The sequence below is a fragment of the Oncorhynchus mykiss genome, chromosome 3 (assembly GCF_013265735.2).
Source record: "Oncorhynchus mykiss isolate Arlee chromosome 3, USDA_OmykA_1.1, whole genome shotgun sequence".
In the NCBI taxonomy this organism is placed as follows: domain Eukaryota; kingdom Metazoa; phylum Chordata; class Actinopteri; order Salmoniformes; family Salmonidae; genus Oncorhynchus; species Oncorhynchus mykiss.
The window spans coordinates 58,134,134-58,156,243 of record NC_048567.1 but is presented as its reverse complement, the minus strand read 5'-3'; the positions used below and the strand labels follow the sequence as shown (position 1 = coordinate 58,156,243).

The 22,110-nt window shown below is 40.1% G+C and overlaps 1 protein-coding gene across 1 annotated transcript in view; it reads right to left on the bottom strand.

Moving 5' to 3' along the window:
• Positions 1-22,110, bottom strand: part of LOC110504354 (low-density lipoprotein receptor-related protein 1B) — a 430,734-nt gene that overhangs the window by 314,347 nt on the left and 94,277 nt on the right. The gene's annotated exons all lie outside the window — the stretch shown is intronic.

The following is a 22,110-nucleotide window of genomic DNA, read 5'->3' as shown; positions in this document are numbered from 1 at the left end:
GGGTATGCTTACCCATACAAACTCTTCTCTCTGTAGACACACACTTGTTTAAATTTGACAGACACAAAAGACCACTACTTTGTGCTGGTGATGACTTTATATTATGTAGATCACAACGTTCTGTAGTTAATTTTTTCTAACACTGTCTGCAGTACAGAGCTCTTTCATAACGTATCATTAGGACACGACGAGAGACGAGACAATTATCAATTACTTGTTTGCCAAAAAGCCAATGCCAAAAAGACAAGAAACAGACACACAAGTGGTGTTGGCACTGTCTGACTCAACCTTTTACTCTCGACAAAGACGTAACATCCTTCGCCTTTTGTCAGGCCACTACAAAACAGTCTCTACAAGTCTTGTTTCTTATCTGTCAACTCCCTTATGTTTTGTACTTTTTACTTCACCAAGGTGAAAGCCTGGCCAACTAAAAAGTCATCCCAACCTTCCAATAGCAGGGCATCTGTCAACATGTTTCCCTGCCAGGAGCTGTCAGCCACTGTGTGATCTTTCAACAGAATGACACATGCTCTGCTAAAGATTTGACACCACCTTGTTGCCCACAACTAGCTCCTCTCCTCCTCATCCTGAAGAGAACCAATCATTTGTTTCACAGTTTTAATCCTCAAACACTCAGGCGTACAAGCATCCTCTCTCTCTCTCTCATACACACTGTATTCCTAACGCTATTATGGAATGTGTGCGTGTGTGTACATGAGTGGCAGCACATGAGTGGTGGTGATAATTCAATGCACCACTGCACTAGGCCCTATAGTGCCCTCAAGCAAATTCAGTACCGGAGGAGGAATATGAAAAGGTCAACCATCTAATCCCCCCCTTTTTTCTTCAATCTAATTCCACCGCTGCTATCTATCTGAAATCCTCCCCAGTTTGATTCAAGGTCTTTTTTTTAAACATTGAAAGCTTTTATGTTTGAAAAGGTGATTATTTTAAAGATGGAGCATGTTGATGATATTGCAAACTGAGTTCTTCTTGACTCAAATTCATGTAGGTAGGGAAAAAAATAGTCCATTGAAGATTATGATTACGAATAAATTGCATTGGAATATTGCAAGATCTAGATCTTTATGTACAAAGAAGAATGTTAAGAGAGCTATTCCTATTGGGGTGGCATGTAGTCTAGTGATTAGAGTATTGGGCCAGTAACCAAAAGGTTCCTGGTTCAAATCCCCAAGCTGACAAGTTAAAAATCTGTTGTTCTACCCCTGAACAATGCACTGTTCCATGGTAGGCTGTCATTGTTAGTAATAATTTGTTCTTAACTTATTTGCCCAGTTAAAAAATATATATATATATTAAAAAAATCCCAGTGAGTATGATAAAACAAAATGTTAATAAAATACATGTATAATAGTATATGTGTGTGTGTCAATGACTGTGTGGTGTGTCCTATACTGAGAGACTAGGTTGTTTACAGTATGTAAATGCATTTTAAAATGCTAACAAGGTGTTGTCTCACATTATAAAATGCGAGATAAGCTTATAAAATGAGTCATATTACCAGGTACAGTAGATAGATGGGAGAAAACAATGTAGTGTACTTAGCTCGTTATTGTGCAATGGTTTCTGTTACCAGAGGCTTATTAAAAGTGTCCTCTCAAGGGTGACAGTATTGCATAGCTAGCTCATTGTCATGGCTTTGGTTCATTTTACAGGAGCGAGGAAATGGGGTAATGTTTCACAGCTGGTACAAATTTTTGCCATTTCCAGCCATTTCTCTACACACGCAAAGTATGAATTGTTTGCTTCAAATGTTATTAACTATTGCTAACCTATGACTATGCTATCACTAATAACTTCAAACATTGTGCTATCATGAAAAATAACAAATGCCACAGTCTTGGGGGGGGGGGGGTTACATAATTTGGTTTCATCTGCTTTAGGGGAGCTTTCAAAGTTTATTGTAAACGCAAATGTTTATGCTAATAAGGATTTTGTGAGAATTATTGGCAATTGATATGTAAAATGTGTAATAGTATTACCTTTCAAGCGTGATCATCACTGTTCATTAAGAATTTAGGCCTATTGTTTGAAGGTGTAAATGGTTTGTGCCAGATTAAGGCATGTCTTTTTTTTCCTTTAGTAAAATGTATGAGCTTGTTCAATATGAGCTCCAGCATAGTGGTTACACATCAGGTAATGATATTCCACAAAATACAGGTGAATAGTATATGTGTGATGACAGCTGCTTTTACAAAGATTATTGTCTTGTACATACACTTTTGTCAATACAAAAAAATGCTTGCATTTGCCTAATCGGTGCTCTGTGACTTGCTATAAAATCCTTGCATTTTTGAGTGGGAAAACTTTTGGTATGTAGAATGAGTAAACAAAAAGGGTTATCGACCTTTACTGACAACATAAGAGCATAAGGGTATACGGTATCAATAAGATAGGTAAGGGTTATAAGGTATCAATAAGAGAGTTAAGGGCTATAAGGTATCAATAAGAGAGCTACGGGTTATAAGGTATCAATAAGAGAGTGTTGTGGAATAATCAGAATTTGTTGGTAACATAGGTAAAATGTTTTATATTCATCATATGTTTGTAAGTTACTTCTCATCAGAATGGTATTTTTGTATAATACTGTGGCGAGGTTGCAGCTATCTGTTCTATGTCAAGACTAAGTTGCATGGTACGCAGAGAGGGGAGAGGTCAAGGGGTCATCATGTGTAAACATATCTTTTGCTCCACTGTGTCTGTGCCAGTCACTCCCTACTTTTCCCATTGGGGAAAGGAGGATGGCAGTGTCTGGAATCATTCTATCCTCTCCGTGAGTTTGTCCAGGATTGGTTGTATTTAGAATTGGTTGTATCTAAATGACAATTTGATATATGCCTGTTGATATGGAGGGTTGGTTTATGGTTTCGTGGTTTGAGTAAGGAGACAAAGCTGAACGATTTATTATGTCTATGCTGTCTGACTATGTGTGTTCTTTGCTATTAAAGGATTGCAGTTGCAATGCAGAAGGGGCTCTCAGAGAATTCATTGAGAGACACTGAATTGCCTGAGAGTCACAGGGTTGTGATAAAGCTCATATAATTAAAGATGGACTTTGATAACTAACTCTGACTTGTGTTGTGGTTTGCTCCCATGATTTAGTAAATAGAGGAAATTTCCACGACAAGAGGTAAGGGTTATAAGGTATCAATAAGAGAGCTAAGGGTTATAAGGTATCAATAAGAGAGTTAAGGGTTATAAGGTATCAATAAGAGAGTTAAGGGTTATAAGGTATCATTAAGAGTTAAGGGTTATAAGGTATCAATAAGAGAGCTAAGGGTTATAAGGTATCAACAAGAGAGTTAAGGGTTATAAGGTATCATTAAGAGTTAAGGGTTATAAGGTATCAATAAGAGAGCTAAGGGTTATAAGGTATCAACAAGAGAGTTAAGGGTTATAAGGTATAATTAAGAGTTAAGGGTTATAAGGTATCAATAAGAGAGTTAAGGGTTATAAGGTATCAATAAGAGAGTTAAGGGTTATAAGGTATCATTAAGAGTTAAGGGTTATAAGGTATCAATAAGAGAGCTAAGGGTTACAAGGTATCAACAAGAGAGTTAAGGGTTATAAGGTATCAACAAGAGAGTTAAGGGTTATAAGGTATCAACAAGAGAGTTAAGGGTTATAAGGTATCATTAAGAGTTAAGGGTTATAAGGTATCAATAAGAGAGTTAAGGGTTATAAGGTATCAATAAGAGAGTTAAGGGTTATAAGGTATCATTAAGAGTTAAGGGTTATAAGGTATCAATAAGAGAGCTAAGAGTTATAAGATATCAATAAGAGAGCTAAGGGTTATAAGGTATCAACAAGAGAGCTAAGAGTTATACGGTATCAATAAGAGAGCTAAGGGTTATAAGGTATCAACAAGAGAGTTAAGGGTTATAAGGTATCAACAAGAGAGTTAAGGGTTATAAGGTATCAATAAGAGAGCTAAGAGTTATAAGGTATCAATAAGAGAGCTAAGGGTTATAAGGTATCAATAAGAGAGCTAAGGGTTATACGGTATCAATAAGAGAGCTAAGGGCTATAAGATATCAGTAGTTTGGGTGTATGGGATTGGACCAGTGTGCCTGATGTTTTTCTTCTCAGAAGTCTCTATGGATGTGTCTAGTACCTTTGAAGCTGAAATGATTCCCATTGAAGGCAGGGAGAGAGCTGGTGGTGACTGAGAGGGAACTGATAGAGGCTGGTGGTGACTGAGAGGCCATTTACTCTCCCGGTAGGCAGCAGGAGCTATGAAAGAGAGAGAGGGCCTCTGGACCTCAGAGCAGCCCGAGTTTCCATTGATGTGTCTACCTGCTTTCATGCTGGCCTGCCTGCCTGCCTTGAAAGGTAAAGGGCCACATTTGAGTCATTTGGATGACCTCTCATGTCAATTTATCTCCCCTCTCAGATTCAATAGCCTTTACTCCTTGTCTGTCAATGTTTGCTGCCACTGCAGTTTTGCAGCCCGGATCGTTTCAGAATGAAATAGAAAGGGAAAATATTACATTTGGGGGGGGGGGGGGGGGGGGGACACTGTGTCGTCGATCCCCAGTAAAATAAATAGGACTACAACTGCATTTGCATTAAAAAGAAACATACAGACTCCTACCACCAACACAGACATTGTATCACTAAACATTATGGTTATTTGAAGATAATTTTGAGTGGCGGATGGATAACAGAACAAACAGCACAACAAAATGGCAGTGTTGCAGGCTTTGGTCGGTCGGCGAGTGAGGTTGAAAAACATGGATATTACCATAACAGTGGTAAACGTTTAGTGGAGCCTGGTCGGGCACATTATCACAAGCTTCATTCCTGACATCCTTTTTCCGTTACAACAGGCAGAACACCACTGCTCATTAAAGACATTGAGCCCTTTGAAATACGGCAGATTTCAGAGAGCAGAGCAGAATGTATCATTTTGGAGACAAGAAGAGAAAAAGTAAAAATGGCTTTCAGAATGGCTTAGAACTGGAAGACCATGCAGGCAACAGAGAATAAATAACAGACTTTTTCTTTTCGAAGTTAAATTATATCTAGGTTCAGTAGGATGATTCATCTCTAGATACCGTACTGTACATTCACCATATAGATTCATAACTGTGCTTCATTAATTATAATCCTACCAGTATTCATTCCAGAGCTGACTTTGGTGCTGTATCGCAAACCAATAAGATGACAATTACGGTGAAATTCCTATCCAATTTAATTAAATCTCGAAACGCAATAAAGGCCCACCACATGGAAAGGGCTGAGAAAAGGTCTAACTGCTTGACATGTGAACAGCCAACAATTGGCTGGTCAAGAGCAGGCCCTCTAATACAACACACATCACTTGACCCTCATTGCCCTTATTAAACTGTCATTCAGTGTTCCCTCCCTGCATCCTTCCTCCATCCTTACCAACCATGGACAAATCTCACCATAATATATCCCTACGCAGGGACTAAAGATACTGTACAGACAATGGAATAGACCTCTGCAACATCACACTGCTGGAGAGATTGGTTAATTAAACTGCATTATTGAAAACCTTATATTTTTAAGATTTATATTTGTCTTTGCTCAGTGTTATTACACTTTGCAGGTAAATTTGCTCCTAGGACATGACCACTCCACAATGTACCCCTACACATTGTGTGTAGCTGTGGAATTGACATTACAATGAATACTCAACTGGCAAATGGCACTGAAGGCCATTTGAGGACAAAAGTAACTAAACACACACACACACACACACACACACACACACACGTGTACACACACACACACACACACACACACACACTATATGCAACAACATAACTGTACGGAACGTCAGCGCCGACTCCTCTTCCTGGTCAGCTATGGGTCATATACATTACAGATCAGAGGAGAGGGCTCGTTGTCAAACTGAACAGGTTATTCAGAATATAACCACATCACAGCATGGACGTGTTCAAGCCCTATCCTAATCTTCATATCATGTCTGCCATGAATCCCAATGCAGAGCCAAGGCCATGCATCTCAATTCTGCTGCCCGTTGCTACCACTTTAATGAATCTTTATCACAAGCTTATCTGTCACGGTGACACCCGCCATGTGGTATTTAGAACCCAAATGCCATCCACGTCGACTCTGATCAGGAATATGAAGACGTGAAGGCACCATTACTTTGCTCTTTGTAATAAATGACTTTAGAATGTCAGTCATCTCTCTGGCTTCCACCCGGAACTATGTGAATGTCATCAGCATTGAAACAAGAATTTGTCCATTTCCCTCTGTCCAAGAAATCATGCATATAAGGGTATTTAAAGTGACTGCATGGCATAGCCAACTCCAGTTAGTATACTGGTTTGGGTGAGATAAAATAATGACGTACAAAGGAGAGAAGGAAATGACAAATTACAAATTCCATCAAGCTCTCTTAGCCGGAGGCCAGTCAGACTCTGCCAGGAGGCCTTCCCCCCCATGGCAACATGGAGCAGCAGCATCTCTGCATCCTAATGGAACTTGGCCAGAAATCAATGGGAAAGGACAACAGGGCCTTCATTAGACACAGCCTGACCTTCAATGCTGAGAAGGGTCACTCTTCTTTTTTTCTGTAACAGCAGGGCCATGTCAGACATTATCACAGGGAACAACCAGTAGAAAAAGTTTCAGAACAGAATGACTGCTGGAATAGCCTCCTTGCTCCTTGGTGTAATTCCACAGAGTAAACATTGAATGATTCATGAGAATTATCTTAAGCCATGTGGTCCTTTGCTGCCCTTTCGGCTCCACATGCAGGACAAAGCATTATAGCACAATGCGCCTCACAGCGGAAGTACAGTATCTCATGGGTTATTGAATCATAGCAGTAGTAATTGTTATTTGGCAAGTGAAAGATCAACGGCAGTATTATCTGGCAAACACTTAACATTGGCGGGGTAAAAACGACATTTAGCAAATGTTCCTTCAGGTTGAGCTCCCTGAACAAGATTCAAGTCTCTGTAAAACAGATCACTGTCACCCAACACTTAAGATGTAATGAAAGCCTCTATAAGCCAGGTCACCGCTCCCAATTCATTCATAACAATTCTTTATATGCAACACAACACATAATACATTCAAAGTACCTATTCTGTATAGAGGTAGGCAGCAGCACAGCCAAAATGTGTATGCATGACAGTGTGCAGTTAGTTACATACAGTACATGTGGTGGTCAATAATCATATGGCTCTATTCCAATCACTGTGTCTTATCAGAGACCTCCATTTTACCTGGGTCCTGTAGAGGATTTATGTTCCTAACTACGTCACGATGACCAATCAGAGAGAGTCATGGGTGATTAAGGACACCAGATCTTTTTCCAGCCGGAGGGTGAACTGCCAGTCAAGGTTCTATTGGGGCTCATCTTGTTATAATGGGGCAGGGGGTTGGTGGTGTCTGTGTGTGTCAGGGTCCTGGGCTCTGTATACTAGATTAAGAGCATCCATCGTCTGTGTTGTAGAGTGAGAGCTGTTACTATGAATGATGGGATGGATCACCTCTGCCGTGGTCTGCACAGAGCTATCCATTACCCATCAACTCCACTTTTCTAGTCAACATGTCTCTGTGTAGGTGACAAAGGAAACATAAGGGTTAAGCCACTCATATATAGTGCATAGATCGAGAAGGATATAAGATCGTGAAGAAACTGAGCTACCTTTGAAAACCATGTATCTTATATTCAAGATGTATGAATATTGTGGTAAGGCTACACTGTCAAACTGAAATACTACACTCTACCACATAGTAAATAAACAGTCAATCAAAATAGGGGAGTTAATTTGTTTAAAGTATATGTTTATGACCGGGAAGTACATCAAATAGTCATTGATGCCCTGTGAGTAATGTCTATAACACTACATTTATATTGTATTCTGCAACTGCATATGGTGCGTTCAAAGCGCAGGAAGATATACAGATGTAGAATCTTAATTTAATCTCACTGTTTCAGGAGAACTGTCCTGCAATGCAGGAAATGCAAAACATGTAGTGTATTTGAGGTTTAAAAAGTCTTTCCACATTGAAATTTCACATTTGATTTTCCCTTAGTAAAAAATGTATCAACCCCTACAAAAATGTCCATTCATTATAATCCACGTAATTATTCACATTTCCTGTTGTAGCAAACTGGCTCAAATTAAGATCCTACATCTGTACATAGCACCTATATGGATGTGAAGATGTCTAGATGACAAACTGTACAGCAGAGGAGAGGTAGATTGTTACTCTTATTACTGAGGAGGGTATAACAGCAAGCTGAAACCAGGTGGATTTCTCATGTTCACAGGATTGACAGAATAGAAAAGGTTTTTTGAGACATGGATTCCTGATCCAATAGAAATAAGTACAAAACTAAAACATATTGATTTGATTGATTGATCAGTCAGTTTTGTTGCTGATTGGATTTCTATAGATATGCATTTTGGGCTGATACCCAAAAGAGAAACAGCAGCCAGGAAATCAGTAAGCAAACAAACATAAAAAATCTTCCTACTAAACCCCTTCCTTCTCACCAATGTGATATAGCTGTGTATCGTTGCTGCTGGCTGGCTACAGTATCACCACAGATACCTCTGATTAAGATATATTTTCTACACAAAAGTGAAAGTAAAGTTTCCAGTTTTTCCCTCGGTGAGCAGAGCCCAGGCTCACAGCTGGAAGGCAGCTTTAGCAGATTTGATTAGTTTCATTTCATTAGAAAACATGGAGCACGTCTCCTCCGTTTCTAAAAACATAACCCTGTCCTATTACACTTCAGATTCAGCCTCATAATTGTGGTAAATTGAGATTTGAACATAACATTGAAAAAATACAGCCACCAGCGGATTTAATATATAACTGCTAGATGAGAAGAGAAGCAGCCTGCTTTGTTTGATATTTAATAATAATAATATGCCATTTAGCAGACACTTTTATCCAAAGCGACTTGTGTGCATACATTTTATGTATGGGTGGCAAACCCACAACCCTGGAGGAGTAAGTACCATGCTCTACCAACTGAGCCACACAGTACCATGTGTGGGAGGAGATGATCATGGGTGAATACAAAGTGCCAATTCATTGTTACATCTGCATTTCAAATTGCTTAGTTACTTACAAAAGATCACGCAGCTTGTGGTTTTATACCTTGCATTCTGAAAACGGTTGATAAATAAATAAATAAATCCTATGTACCCTGTAAATCCTATTACAGAGAAAGGTAGGCTAAGGCTCGGTGGGATGCTAATCTGGTCAAAGACAACCCTGCTGTGGTTTCACTGTTTAATTGGGAGTTTGGACTCATTATTAGGAAAGCTAGTTGCTGATTGAAATACATAGTCTTTGAATAATCAATACACTACTGAGATACTAGAAAAAACACATTGTCCTCAGGGACCAGCACTGAGTAGCTTGAGAGTTTACAATCAACAAGTCATTATTTAAGACATTATTTAAGACTTTCACAGTATTATACCTTGATGCAATATACAAATAAAAATCAGGAAACTTCTACATCCAACAGGTTTAGCAGCTATGACTCTAAACATGGACACATCAATATTTCTTACTCTTCTTACACTTAGCCAAATGTTGTGTTGCTATACCACTGTTTGCCTATGCCATTTGTGAAAAAGTGCTATACAAAGCCTCTGTAATTGCTAATAGAAGGTTAAAGACAGGGCGTTCATCAAGATATGTGTTTAAAGCTGGAGAACCTTGACTCTGTAAAGGTCTTGGCAAAGGCTTTATATTGAAGCAGAGCTATCTCACTATGCTATAGTACTGTAATTATAGCTCAAAACCTAGCCATTACATAAACTGTAATATTGTGTTTGTGTGCTTGTGTGTGTGCGTGCGTGCGTGCATTCATAACCATGTGTGTGTGTATGTGTGTGTGCAGCCTCTGCACCAGCCTCTACCCTCCAGCTAAAGTCAGATAAGGAAATGATAGGCAAAACTTGAGACTTGTTAAACAAGACTGATACAGTACAAAATTATTTTTCTGAGCCTGAAGCTAAACTCATTTGGCTCCATTTGCACTTCCTGTAAAATTTTCTGGGTTTTTCTGTTTAAAAAGCTTTGAAAAGAACAGGAAGAGGGTCCTATTAGCCCTGCAGATGCAAACCAGGGGATGAGATTTGGGTTTTAGATGAGATGTGGGTAAGGAGGCCTGATACAGATGTTCGATTGTAATATGACCCAATCCTGCAGCAGGGGGCAGCTGGAAGCGGTGTTTGTAGGCTATACAATGCAGTACCGTACCTAGGGGGCTATGGTTTGGGGAAGGCCATCGTTGTGGACATGACAGGTAAGCTTGCATGGATGAAATCATGCAGGCTACGATTTTTTTGAGATACAGTAGCTAAATAAGCTATTTTACTCACTGTTTAAGAATGATTAATAGGTCAGAATAGTGGTGTTTCACTGTGAAGCTACAGTGGTTCATCCTTTTAAAGTTGCAGCGTACTGCAGAAAAGCTTGCATGGTGCCGCAGAATTCTATGGCACATTATTTAAGTGTCAGCCATTGTAACCATTGAAGTTAGTTATTACTAGTTTGACCACCAGAGGGAATCTTTGAGAAGCATTTGATAGCCTTCAATAGTGGCTGTACTAGTGAATTTAAATCCTTGTTTTGTGAGAACATAGTATAAGGGATGGATTTTAAGAAATGTTGCTTAATTCATTTGATTAATATTATGGTGTTTCTATCCAAGAAAAACGAAAAACCCTCAGGGTTTCCATTAGGATGGAATGGAAAATATGGAGCTGTACTGTAACGCGATTTGTCTTCCTCTGACGAGGAGTATGAAGGATCGGACCAATATGCAGCATGGTACGTGTCCATGTTGAGATGTATTAATACTGAACACAAAAAACAACATAACAAGGTGAACGAATGAAAACTAAAGTTCTGTCTGGTGAAGACACAGAGACAGAAAACAATCACCCACAACTAAAATGGGGAAAACAGGCTACCTAAGTATCATTCTCAATCAGAGACAACGAACAACACCTGCCTCTGATGGAGAACCATACCAGGCCAAACACATAAATACTACATATAAAAAATAACATAGACTACCCACCCCAACTCACGCCCTGACCAAACTAACACAAAGACATAATAAAGGAACTAAGGTCAGAACGTGACATGCACAATGTGACAGTCGGGAGTAGGTTACAGTACTAACAGCATAACATTCCTACACCCTAATTGTATAATTGCAAATTAATAATAAATAAATGAATAAACATCTCAGTCCCCATGCTTCTCTCGGAGCAGCACGGAATGGTGCTAAAAAAGTTCACCACAGCGGGTAGGCTATTCCTTCACATCCTATTGCTTCGAACTTTAATATGCTCTTTAAATAAATAAGACCTGGCACGGGTATCAAACCTGCATCTGTGCATCATTTTGTACTGCGATGCAGTAGCTTAGACCGCTGTGCCAATCAGCAGGACCCATCCACAATGTATCAAAATACAGACAGGTGTGGGTAAAGGTATATTGTCCTGCAACCAGCCCTTGTTGAATTTCTTTCCTTCTTAATGCGGCAGGGGCGGCAGGGTAGCCTAGTGGTTAGAGCGTTGGACTAGTAACCGGAAGGTTGCAAGTTCAAACCCCCGAGCTGACAAGGTACAAATCTGTCGTTCTGCCCCTGAACAGGCAGTTAACCCACTGTTCCCAGGCCGTCATTGAAAATAAGAATTTGTTCTTAACTGACTTGCCTGGTTAAATAAAGGTAAAATAAAAATAAAATAAAAAATGCGTTTGAGACAATCAGTTGTGCTGTGACAAGGTAGGGGTGGTACACAGAAGATAGCTCTATTTGGTAAAAGACCATGTTTTCTCAAACGCATTAAGAAGGAAAGATATTCAACAAGGCACACCTGTTAATTGAAATGCATTCCAGGTGACTACCTCATGAAGCTGGTTGAGAGAATGCCAAGAGTGTGCAAAGCTGTCATCAAGGCAAAGGGTGGCTACTTTGAAGAATATATATTTTTGGTTAATACTTTTTTTGGTTACTACATGATTCCATATGGATTATTTCATAGTTTATGTCTTCACTATTATTATACAATGTTGAAAATAGTAAAAATAAAGAAAAACCCTTGAATGAGTAGGTAGGTGTGTTCAAACGTTTGACTGACTCTATATCGGAAAATATTCAGACCGCTTTACTTTTTCCACATCTTGTTACGTTGCAGTCTTATTCTAAAATGTACTAAATAAAACAAAAATCCTGAGCAATCTACACACAATACCCCATAATGACAAATCGAAAACAGGTTTTTAGACATTTTTGCAAATGTATTAAACATAAAAAAAACAGAAATACCTTATTTACATAAGTATTCAGACCCTTTGGTACGAGACTCGAAATTGATCTTGTGTATCCTTTTTCTATTGATCATCCTTGAGATGTTTCTACAACCTGATTGGAGTCCACCTGTGGTAAATTCAATTGATTGGACATGATTTGGAAAGGCACACACGTCTATATAAGGTCCAAAAGTTGACAATGCATGTCAGAGCAAAAACCAAGCCATGAGGTGGAAGGAATTGACCGTAGAGCTCAGAGACTGGATTGTGTCGAGGCACAGATCTGGGGAAGGGAACCAAAACATTTCTGCATCATTGAAGGTCCCAAAGAACACAGTGGCCTCCATCATTCTTAAATGGAAAAAGTTTGGAACCGCCAAGACTTTTCCTAGAGCTGGCTGCCTGGCCAAACTGAGCAATCAGGAGAGAAGAGCCTTGGTCAGGGTAGAGTCTAAGAACCCGATGGTCACTCTGACAGAGCTCTAGAGTTCCTCTGTGGAGATGGGAGATAATTGATGAAAACCTTCTCCAGAGCGCTCAGTACCTCAGACTGGAGTGAAGGTTCACCTTCCAACAGGACAATGACCCTAAGCACACAGCCAATACAACACAGGAGTGGCTATGGGACAAGTCTCTAAATGTCCTTAAGTGGCCCTGCCAGAGCCCATAATTGAACCCGATCAAACATCTATGGAGAGACCTGGAAATAGCTATTGCAGCAAAGCTCCCCATCCAACCTGGCAGAGCTTGAAAGGATCTGTCGAGAAGAATGGGAGAAACTCCCCAAATACAGGTATGCCAAACTTGTAGCGACATACCCAAGAAGACTCGAGGCTGTAATCGCTGCCAAAAGTGCTTTATCTGTAAAAACTATCTGTAAATGTAATATTTCCGTTTTTTATTTTGTATAAATTATCAAACATTTCTAAAAACCTGTTTTTGCTGTCATTATGGGTTATTGTGTTAAGATTGATAAGGGGAAAAAAATATTTAATATATTTTAGAATAAGCATGTAACCTAACACAATTTAGAAAAAGAGGTCTGCATACGATCCGAAGGCCCTCTCTATTTATAAAATATAGTGCAAGTTTAACTAACCTTTTTTAGAGGAAAATAATTAGTATATTAACTAGTCAAGCCCAAGTATAGCTATCACCTTTAAGAAGCCTATGAACAAAGAATTGGGTCTAGATCATATGTGCTAGATCATAACATACTGTAGCTATACTGAAATAGAACCTTGACATGTATGTAAATGTATATAATATAATTTTTCAGTCAATTCAGTAGGTGTGAATATACCAAGTTAAGAGCTGAGAAATATGAGAAATATGAGGAAATAAGACAGATGTGTGTGGCACACCAAGCAGACAACCAAGCAGACAACAAAGCATACATTTATTAGCTGAAATCAAACCAAATTTTATTTGTTACATGTGCCGAATACAGCTGGTGTAGACATTACCGTGAAAAGCTTGCTCACAAGCCCTTCCCAACGATGCAGACTTTAAAATAGTAACACGAGGAATCAAATAAAATATACAAGAATGGAGCTATATACAGGGACTACAAGGTTCAGATCAATTTGCAGAGGTACGAGGTAGATACAGTGCATTCGGAAAGTATTCAGACCCCTTGACTTTTTCTACATTTTGCTACAATACAGCCTTATTCGAAAATGTAATAAATATTGTGTTTTCCCTCATCAATCTACAAACAATACCCCATAATGACAAATAACAACGTTTTTTTAGACATTTTTGGACATTTATTAAAAATAATAAACCCAAAAAAATCACATTTACAGAAGTATTCAGACCCTTTACTCAGTACGTTGTTGAAGCACCTTTGGCAGAGATTACAGCCTTGAGTCTTCTTGGGTACAACCATACAAGATTGGCACACCTGTATTTGGGGAGTTTTTCTCATTAGTCTCTGCAGATCCTCTCAAGCTCTGTCAGGTTGGATGGGGAGCGTCGCTGCACAGCTATTTTTAGGTCTCTCCAGAGATGTGCTAAGCTGTGTGCTTAGGGTCGTTGTCCTGTTGGAATGTGAACCTTCGTCCCAGTCTGAGGTCCTGAGCGCTCTGGAGCAGATTTTCATCAAGGATATCACTGTACCTGCTCTGTTCATCTTTCCCCCGATCCTGACTAGTCTCCCAGTCCCTGACACTAAAAACATCCCAACATCATGATGCTGCCACCACCATGCTTCACCGTAGGGATGGTGCCAAGTTTCCCCCAGACATGACGCTTGGCATTCAGGTCAAAGAGTTCAATATTGGTATTATCAGACCAGAGAATCATGTTTCTTATGGTCTGAGTCCTTTAGGTGCCTTTTGGCAAATTTCAAACGGCCTGTCATGTGCAGGAAGAATCTTGGAGATTCTAAACTTTTTCCAGTTAAGATTGATGGAGGCCACTTTCTTCTTGGGGACCTTCAATCCCCAGATCTGTGCATCAACACAATCCTGTCTTGGAGCTCTACGGACAATTCCTTCAACTTCATGGCTTGGTTTTTGCTCAGACATGCACTGTCAACAGTGCATGTACGATCAATTGAATTCACCACAGGTGGACTCTAATCAAGTTGTAGAAACATCAAGGATGATCAATGGAAACAGGATGCACCTGAGCTCAATTTTGAGTCTCATAGCAAAGGGTCTGAATACTTATGTAAATAATGTATTTCGTTTATGTTTAATATATTTTCAAAAATAAAGAAAAACATGTTTTCACTTTGTCATTCATTATGTGGTATTGAGTGTAGGTTGATGAATAAAATAAACAATACATTTTAGAATAAGGCTGTAACGTAACAAAATGTGGAAAGGTCAGGTGGCAAGGTAAAGTTACGAGGCATCCAGATAGATAATAATAAGAGTAATACGGTGCTGCCGTGCCTTCTTCACCACTGTGAGGGTGTGTGTGGACCATGTTAAGTCCTTAGTGATATGGACGCCAAGTAACTCTCAACCGGCTCCTCAGCAACCCCTTTGATGGGGATGGGGGCGTGATCTCCCTCTTTCCCCTATAGTCCACGGTCAGCTCCTTGGTCTTATTAACATTGAGGGAGAGGTTGTCGACCTTTCTCTGACTTCCTCCCTGTAGGCTGACTCATCGGCATCAGTGATCAAGCCTACCACCATTGTGTTGTCAGCAAACTTGATGATGGTGTTGGAGTCGTGTGTCCATGCATTCGTGGGTGAACAGGGAGTACAGGTGGAGACTAAGCACACACCCCTGGGGGGCCCCTATGTTGAGGGTCAGAGTGGCGGAGGTGTAGTTGCCTACCTTCACCACCTGGCGCCGGACCGTCAGGCAGTAATGGATCCATTTGCAGAGGGAGGGGTTCAGTCCCAGGGTCCCTAGCTTGGTAATGAGCTTGGAGGGGACTATGGTATTGAACGCTGAGCTGTAGTCTTTGAACAGCGTTCACACATAGTTATTTCCCTCTTGTCCAGGTAGGAGAGGGAAGTGTGAAGTGCAATTGAGATTTCGTCATTTGTCGATCCTGTTGGGGCAGTATGGGAATTGGAGTGGGTCTAGGGTGTCTGGATGATGGTGTTGATATGTATCATGACCAGCCTTTCAAAGCACTTCATAATTACAGATGTGTTTGTTACAGAGTGAAAGTCATTTAGGCAGGTTACCTTGGAACTCTTGGGAACAGGGAAAATGGTGGTCATCTTGAAACATGTTGGGATTACAGACTGGGACAAGGAGAGATTGAAAATGTCTGTGAAGATTCTTGCCAGCTGGTCTGTGCATGCTTTGAGAATGCACTCTGGTATTCCTTCTGGCCAGGTGGCCTTGTGATTGTTAACCTGTTTAAACGTTTTGCTGACATCGACCACAGAGAGTGAGATCACACAGACATCCGAAAAAACAGGGGCTTTCATGCAAGGAACAGTGTTATATTCCTTGAAGCGAGCATAAAAGGCATTTAGCTCGTTTGGGAGTTCTGCATCAATGGGCAACTCATGTCTGGGTTTCCCTTTGTTATAATCCGTTATCCTCTGCAAGCCCTGCCACATATGACGAGCGTAGAATCTGGTGTAATAGGATTCCATCTTCCTCCTATATTGTCCTTTTGCACGTTTGATGTCTTATCAGAGGTCACAGCGGGCTTTCTTGTACACGTCCATGTCGGTGTCCTTGTAATCGGTAGCTCAAGTTTTTAGCCCAGCATAGATATTGCCTGTAATCCATGGTTTTTGGCTTGGATACATTCTTATAGTCACTGTGTGGATGACATCATCTATGCACTTATTGATGAAACCCGTGACTGTTATGGTAAACTCCTCAAAGCTATGGATGAATCCCAGAACACATCCCAGTCTGTACTAGCAAAACAGTCTTGTAGCGTCGCGTCTGCTTCATCCGGCCACTTCCGTGTTGAGTGCATCACATTTTAAACAATTCAAACCAAAGAAAGAGCTAACCCTTGGTTTTCTTCTGAGCTGTCTGAGCACATTCAGAAATTAGGCCTGGGCCAAAGCATGGGAAACGGACTATGTAATGGACTGGCAGTCTTTCAATTGAAAAACTAAGCTATATTTTAAACTATATCTCTGACTCTGCTGGTGATCATTAAACATTTTGGAAGACAGTAAATGTAAGGAAGCGTACAAATTCCTCTTCTTCCCTGCCTAAGCAAGTTCTGTCTGATGCTGGCATCATAACCGAGAAGAATGGAATAAGTGATGCTTTTAATCATCATTTTATCTTGGCAGGGTTTTTATTTGAGAGAAACTGTGGTTTAATTGACCCTGGTCAACCAATTGACTGCTCTTCCCGCTGCCAGCCTCTAGCTGACTCGACGGTTAACCCGTGAACGTCTAGTGAATCTTTGTTTTATTTTCAACAATTTACTATCTGTGATGTGCTTGATGCCTGGCGTAAGATTGGTGTAAAAAAATCCACTGAGGCTGATATGCTTGATCCATTTTTGCTGCAGGTCTCTGCCCCCCTGATTGCGGAATCATTAAACCATATTTTTAACCTGACGCTTATATGTCATACTATCCCCAAGGTTTGGAAGGCAGCCCATGTACTCTCCCTCAAAAAGGTGGTGACCCTTGTGACCTAAATAATTAATCGTCGTATTTCTAAACTTTCTTGCCTAGCTAAAATATTAGAATCCTCGATTCATTCTGAGCTAAGATATTTTTATCTTTGACATGTATTCTAAATGTACATGAGTTGGATTTTAGACCAGGTCATAGCACTATCTCCGCTGCATCCCTAGTTATGAATGATGTGGTCAACTGTATGTATAAATTACAACATTGTGCTGCCCTCTTCATTGACCTGTCAAAGGCTTGAGATACTGTTGATCACTCACTGCTAATTCAGAGGCATTCTTCAATGTAACTGGTTTAAAAATTACTTGACAGATTGAGTTCTATGTGTATCTACTGATGTTAAATCAGGTTTCCTGGATTTTACGAAAGGTGTCCCGCAGGGGTCGATTCTGGGTCCTATACTTTTAACTGTTTACATCAACAATAATAATATTGTATGCCGATGATACTGTTGTGTATGCAATAGCCCCCACGGTTGACCAGGCTCTATCTGAACTACAGTCGGCCTTCATTGCACTCTAGAAATACTTTATTAATCTGAAATTAGTATTGATTGCAGTTAAAACTAAGTATATGTTGTTCTCTAGAGCGCATAAAAATAGCTTTGATTTAAGCATATGTACTTTGGATGGTGTCCATATTGGTCGTGTCCCTGCATACAAATATCTGGGTATCTGGATAGATTAAACGCTGTCTTTTAAAAAGCATATTGAGGAGTTAGTAAAGAAGCTAAGAATAAAGATTGTCTTCTTCTATAGAAATAGATCCTGCCTCTCGCTAAATAGTAGAAGGCAGATTATTCAGTAGACATTCCTATCGGTTCTAGACTATGGTGTCATCATCTATATGATGCAGCTGCTAGTTCATTAAATCCATTAAGTACTTATTACTGCATTCTCTACCAGAAAGTTGGTTTGCCCTCTTTGATGTCAAAGGTTGATAGATAGTTTTCATTTATAAAGCCCTTTTTACTAAAAGTCCCACTTTACCTAATATCTTTACTAAACTTTAGACATACGAGTTACCAAACCCGGTCTCATGGATGGTTAACTCTGGAAATTCCTTTGGCCTCTACGGAGTTAGGCAAATCAGCTTTTAGATATCTTGCACCTTATTTGTGGAACAATCTTCAAAATGTTCTTAAATGTGATGTTTTGTTGCCTCTAAGGCAATTCGGAAGGCTAATTGAGGATCTTATTTCTGATTTTTTTTTATGACCATGTTTTTCCTTCTAATTGCATTTTGTATTTATAATGAGGTGTAATTTATATTTTCTGTCATTTATATAATTCAGGGCTCATCTGTAAAAGAGACCTTGGTCTCAGTATGACTCCCTGATAAAATAAACGTAATTTTTTTTTTTTAAATCACTGGTACTTCCTAATTGAGCTTCTATTTGTAAACAGGAAGGAGGAAAGGGGATCAGATTTGCCGAAGGGAAGACGAGGGAGGACCTTGTATGCATTTCTGTGGGTATGAATAAAGTGGTCAAGAGTTTTAGTAGTGCAAGACCCTAGTAGTGCAAGAGACATGTTGGTAGAAGTGAGGTAGGACGGTTTTACGTTTCCCTGCGTTAATGTCTCCACCCACCAGAAATGCTGTCTCTATGTGAACGGTTTCTTGTTTGAATATGGCCCCATGCAGTTTGAGTGCCAGAGTGGTGTTGGCTTGTGGAGGGATGTAGACAGCCGTGATAATTATGGATGAGAACGCTCTTGGTAGATAAAAGTGTATGCAGCTCACCATGAGGTATTCAAGATTTCCTTCACACTTGAAGCAGCACACCAGTTCTTATTTAAGATAAAATGCACTTAATCTCCTTTCATCTTCCTCGAAGTCGCCGTCCGATCCTGCCGCTGCATGGAGAATCCACAGAATACTAGGTGCATAGCGTCATCCTCCAGCCACGTTTCTGTATAACATATAATATTGCAGCTTTTCAAGTCTCTCTGATAGGGGACTTTCGAACAAAGCTCATCCATCTTATTCTCAACTGATTGGACATTTGACAATATAACGGAGGGGACCGCCGTGCGGGGGCGCCTGCACAAAAAAATCGGAATGGTGACATTTGTGCGATCGGTTTCCTATTGCTCATTTGCACGTCACGTCAATGATATCACTGTGTGGGACTGTGGGTCAATTAACCTTGTTGGAGTGGGCGCCCTGATTCTAGGGGGTGTTCTCCCAGAGAGCCATACAAGCTAGAACCGCCACTGCACACAGGCACACACACACACGCATGCACACACAGGACATCAGCACACTCAAACACAGAGACTACAGCCTACCACTCAGGTCTTGGGAATCTGCTGCACTGGATCCTCTCAGCACAAGGCAACCTGAACAACATTGACCCTGGACATACTGTATGTTGATGGCTATAGACTATGTTCGGAAGATGTACAGTATAACCATACATGCGTTATTGTCATTTAAACACTTGTTCACCAAGACCGTTCCTACTTTTCAAGCTGTGTTTTGGTTTATCATTGCTTAGCTGTTTCGAAGCAAGACCTATTGGATGGCTTTTTCTTCAGCAGCAAACTCACTACATTCATATTAAATGCAACAATTCAAAGTTCCTGCTTGATGTTTTGAGAATTACATACAGTGTCATAAGAAAAGTATTTGCACCCTTTCGGATTTTCTCTATTTTTAATGCTGAATGTTATCAGATCTTCCACAAGGTTTGTCGGCAGACTCGACAGGATTGGTTTCTCAAATGATTGCCTCGCCTGGTTCACCAACTACTTCTCTGATAGAGTTCAGTGTGTCAAATCGGACGGTCTGCTGTTTGGACCTCTGGCAGTCTCTATGGGGGTGCCATAGGGTTCAATTCTTGGACCGACTCTCTTCTCTGTATACATCAATGATGTCACTCTTGCTGCTGGTGAGTCTCTGATCCACCTCTACGCAGACGACATCATTCTGTATACTTCTTACCCTTCTTTGGACACTGTGTTAACAACCCTCCAGGCAAGCTTCAATGCCATACAACTCTCCTTCCGTGGCCTCCAATTTAAATACAAGTAAAACTAAATGCATGCTCTTCAACCGATCGCTGCCTTCACCTGCCCGCCTGTCCAACATCACTACTCTGGACGGCTCTGACTTAGAATACGTGGACAACTACAAATACCTAGGTGTCTGGTTAGACTGTAAACTCTCCTTCCAGACCCACATCAAACATCTCCAATCCAAAGTTAAATCTAGAATTGGCTTCCTATTTCGAAAACAAAGCATCCTTCACTCATGCTGCCAAACATACCCTTGTAAAACTGACCATCCTACCAATCCTCGACTTCGGCGATGTCATTTACAAAATAGCCTCCAAACACCCTACTCAAGAAATTGGATGCAGTCTATCACAGTGCAATCCGTTTTGTCACGAAAGCCCCATATACTACCCACCATTGCGACCTGTATGCTCTCGTTGGCCCACGCTTCATATTCGTCGCCAAACCCAGGCAAACAACTACCTCTTTCCCTACTGTATTTATTTTATTTATTTATTTATTTTGCTCCTTTGCACCCCATTATTTTTATTTCTACTTTGCACATTCTTCCACTGCAAATCTACCATTCCAGTGTTTCACTTGCTATATTGTATTTACTTTGCCACCATGGCCTTTTTTTGCCTTTACCTCCCTTATCTCACCTCATTTGCTCACATCGTATATAGACTTGTTTATACTGTATTATTGACTGTATGTTTGTTTTACTCCATGTGTAACTCTGTGTCGTTGTATGTGTCGAACTGCTTTGCTTTATCTTGGCCAGGTCGCAATTGTAAATGAGAACTTGTTCTCAACTTGCCTACCTGGTTAAATAAAGGTAAAATAAATAAAATAAAAGGTTTTGGTTGAAGATCTTATAACGTTCCGTACCAAAAATATGCAAAAATAGAAAAAATTAGAAAGGGGGCAAATACTTGTTCACGGCACTATAGTTCCACTTGTTTTCAAAAGGCCTCATTAATGACACATTAAACGGTTTTGCAATACAAGTGAATTCTCTTTTAGTAACGCCACTCTGATCTTAGTCAAATTAATTGATATTCAACATTTTACCTTCTAAAGTTGCCTGGGGAAGAAAACATAAGGACCTCCACACATTTATTTCTAAAATAAACTCCCAGGTTGTCATGGCAACAAAGTGCAAAGATTTTTGGTGCTAAAAATTGGCTGCCGTCAATATGCCCATACCATGTGGACAACATTTGAGACGTAGAAGATTAATCAGCTGCCATGCTATAATTACAGCAACAATGCCTTCTACACAAAATAATATGTTTAGACAGAGAGTCAAATGTATGGCCATGGAAAAATTAATTGCATTGCTATTATTTATATGACTGACAGGTTTACATATCCGACACAACATGTAACAGACATGCTGTACCTGCGGTACTTATGGTCATATTATTTTTGAGTCAACAACTGGTCCATTAGTTTCACAGCTTTCAAATAATACTAATTGCTGTTTTGAAATTGGATGATAAGAGTAGGCTACTTTTGTCTGCCGAGTTTGTGTTATGTCTGTCTGTCTCCTCCCCTCCTCTGGGTGAGTGGTTAGAACCCAACCCACCGATCACACTGAATTCTCTGAGAGACAAATGGGTAGCCATCTCCGCTCTTTAAAAACCGACTAAAGGGCTTTCAAGCTTTCAAACCTGACAGGTAAAAGAGAGGCA